Below are 3,546 nucleotides of genomic sequence, written 5' to 3'. Positions count from 1 at the left end.
TCGCCTGCACCAGGCACGGCAGCCAGCAGACCGTACGGTCCAGGGGTGGATCAGACCCCCGTACGTCCGGTTGTGGTCTCCATGCCCCGAAGGGGTTCCCGCTTCTCGCCTGCACCAGGAACGGCAGCCAGCAGACCGTACGGTCCAGGGGTGGGTCAGACCCCCGTACGTCCGGTTGTGGTCTCCGTGCCCCGAAGGGGTTCTCGCTTCTCGCCTGCGGCAGGCACAGCAGCCAGCAGACCGTACGGTCCAGGGGTGGGTCAGACCCCCGTACGTCCGGTTGTAGTCTCCGTGCCCCGAAGGGGTTCTCGCTTCTCGCCTGCGGCAGGCACAGCAGCCCGTACGGTCCAGGGGTTGATCAGGCCCCTGTACGTCTGCCCGTGGTCTCCGTGAGTCTTTCGCCCCTATACCCAGGGACCACACCTATGGCCATTTAGCTCAGTTGGTTAGAGCGTGGTGCTAATAACACCAAGGTCGTGGGTTCGATCCCCGTACGGGCCAAGCACATCTACAAACGCCCCTATACCCAGATGACCAATTTGCACATCAGGGCCGCTGCGGACCTCCACCAGAGTTTCCTCTGGCTTCGTCCTGCCCAGGCATAGCTCACCATCTTTCGGGTCCTATCGCGCACTCATGCTCCACCTCCCCGACAGAGGCGGGCCGATGGTGCACCCGCCGTGTCAACCCCCCGGAGCGGGCGGCGGGATCCCACCTCGGCCGGAGCGCCCCGGCCTTCACCTTCATTGCGCCACAGGGTTTCACGTCGCAACGGGGGGAGTGACGATGGTAAACCCCATCAGGTGGGCCCAGGGCAGGTGAGTCTGGCCTTGGGGGGACGTAAGGGATAAAGGAGAAGAGACCATCAGGGCACGGAGCCTCAGGCCTCCCTCGTTGTCACCCTTGCGAGGGGACCCCAGCTGCGCCATGGAGGCGATAGATGGAGGGGCAACCCTCAGACAGGCATAGCCCCGGGAGCACCCCGGGGCCGCAAGGTGCGTTCGAAGTGTCGATGATCAATGTGTCCTGCAATTCACACTAATTCTCGCAGCTAGCTGCGTTCTTCGACGCGCGCGCCGAGTGATCCACCGTTAAGAGTCGCGCTTTCTGGTTTGGGGACACTCGGAGGCGCCCCCCTTTTCACTCTCGTGTCAGCCGGCCGCAAAAGACTGGAATGCTTTGGAGGGTTGTTTTCAAATCTCGGCCCTGTTGCCCGGGCGCTCGGCCTCCCCGTCCCTCCCTCCAGCGGGGAGGAGAACAAAGGAGGGCTCGAGGCTTCTCAACCTACCGCCCAGACCCACATACCCCGGGGAGGGGTGTGTGAGCGCACAGGAGAATGGTACCCGGGACGGCCTTTCGCGTACGCGGGGGGCTTCTTATTTTTCCTCGGCAGGCAGCGGCAGGGCAACAATCGTCGGCGCGAGGCCGGGCGTCTTTTTCCTGGGCGACGGAGCGAGAGGGGCTCCCCGCACCCTCCCGACGTCGCCCGCCCGCTGTCCTCACGTGCCCTCACCGTCCCCACCCTGCGGAGCGCCCTGGCGAAGCAGAAAGAGACCTACCACCGCCCCCATCACGTTCGGTACCCTTCGGGGATTTGGCGGGCGGCTGGCCTCCTGATCTGCACCTCATCGGTATTTTTCACTCGCCCATTAAAGATCCTTCCACAGGTTCATCTAGGGAAACCTTGTTACGACTTTTACTGTCTCTAGATAGTCAAGTTCGATCGTCTTCTCGGCTCTCCACCATGGGTCTTGGCCGAACCCGGCGGGGCCGATCCAAGGACCTCACTAAACCATCCAATCGGTAGTAGCGACGGGCAGTGTGTACAAAGGCCAGGGACTTAATCAATCGAGGGAGAGAAGCCAGATAGGAAGCCCCGCAGCGGGAAGGGCACCCGGAGGAAGGGAAATCCTCCTCGTCGTCCGTGCCAGCAGGCGGGCATCCCGGGGCGTCACCTTGCGGAGGAAAAAAAGGAGCCTGAACGGCGAGTGCAGTGCCACTGGGGAGATCGTGCACGCTGTACGGTGCGAGGCGGCCGATGCGGAGGGTGTCTGGAAAAAAAACCCACCTTGCACGGAGAGGGCGAGGTGACTGGCCTCCGGAGGACGCCACGGCTCCCCTGCCTCGTGACCCACCGCTCCCGGGGCGACACACAGAGTCGCTGCTGGGGAGAGGGGCCAGGGCGGTGGGGGGCCTATGCGGCGCCTCCGTCTGGCTTAGACCCGGCCTCCCGATCGGAGGGCATCCGTTGTAAAAACCACCCCTTGCGCGGGGAGGGCCGTAGGTGACTGGCCTTCGGAGGACGCCATGGCCGCCCTGCCTCGTGACCCACCGCTCCCGGGGCGACACACAGAGTCGCTGCTGGGGAGAGGGGCCAGGGCGGTGGGGGGCCTATGCGGGGCCTCCGTCTGGCTTAGACCTGCCTCCGCCGCGGGGGGTCCTCGACCCACCGGCGGACGGGCGCGAGGAGTGGGAGAGGGGGGCTGGCCGTCGGGGTCCACCGCGGCTCAGGCGCAGAGCCCGCCAGCGACGCGGAGGTCGCGCGGGGGGCGCAGTTGGCCTGGCCGTGTCGGCGTCGCCCTCCGGCGTAGTCCCTCGTCCCGGGCCCTTGCCCGTAACCTCAAAGGAAGCCAACCGAGCGGCGTCTCCCCCCAAAGCCATGCCTCCGCTGTTGAGAACAGAAGAAGCCCGGGGAGTCACCTTGCGGAGAAAAAAAAAAAAAAAAAAAGGAGCCTGAACGGCGAGTGCAGTGCCGCTGGGGAGATCGTGCACGCTGTACGGTGCGAGGCGGCCGATGCGGAGGGTGTCTGGAAAAAAACCCACCTTGCACGGAGAGGGCGAGGTGACTGGCCTCCGGAGGACGCCACGGCTCCCCTGCCTCGTGACCCACCGCTCCCGGGGCGACACACAGAGTCGCTGCTGGGGAGAGGGGCCAGGGCGGTGGGGGGCCTATGCGGCGCCACCATCTGGCTTAGACCCGGCCTCCCGATCGGAGGGCATCTGTTGTAAAAACCACCCCTTGCACGGGGAGGGCCGTAGGTGACTGGCCTTCGGAGGACGCCACGGCCGCCCTGCCTCGTGACCCACCGCTCCCGGGGCGACACACAGAGTCGCTGCTGGGGAGAGGGGCCAGGGCGGTGGGGGGCCTATGCGGGGCCTCCGTCTGGCTTAGACCTGCCTCCGCCGCGGGGGGTCCTCGACCCACCGGCGGACGGGCGCGAGGAGTGGGAGAGGGGGGCTGGCCGTCGGGGTCCACCGCGGCTCAGGCGCAGAGCCCGCCAGCGACGCGGAGGTCGCACGGGGGGCGCAGTTGGCCTGGCCGTGTCGGCGTCGCCCTATGGCGTAGTCCCTCGTCCCGGGCTCTTGCCCGTAACCTCAAAGGAGCCCCAACCGAGCGGCGTCTCCCCCCCAAAGCCGTGCCTCCGCTGTTGAGAACAGAAGAAGCCCGGGGCGGCAGTTCGCCGGGTACTCCCCTTCGCCAAAACTCTTTTTGCCCCACTCGTCTCTCCCTTTTCCATCCTCCCTTCTCGCTCTGGGGCGTCCGCT

General features: G+C 66.2%; 1 non-coding gene across 1 annotated transcript; it reads right to left on the bottom strand.

The window, feature by feature from the left end:
• Window positions 1-949: 949 nt before the first annotated feature.
• Window positions 950-1,100, bottom strand: LOC138673592 (5.8S ribosomal RNA). The gene has a single exon (XR_011320215.1). It is a non-coding gene; the product is annotated as a 5.8S ribosomal RNA (ribosomal RNA).
• Between the last annotated feature and the right edge of the window lie 2,446 nt (window positions 1,101-3,546).

The sequence above is a fragment of the Ranitomeya imitator genome, chromosome 3 (assembly GCF_032444005.1).
Source record: "Ranitomeya imitator isolate aRanImi1 chromosome 3, aRanImi1.pri, whole genome shotgun sequence".
In the NCBI taxonomy this organism is placed as follows: domain Eukaryota; kingdom Metazoa; phylum Chordata; class Amphibia; order Anura; family Dendrobatidae; genus Ranitomeya; species Ranitomeya imitator.
Note: the sequence above shows the minus strand (reverse complement) of the source record. Positions and strands in the feature narration are given on the sequence as shown.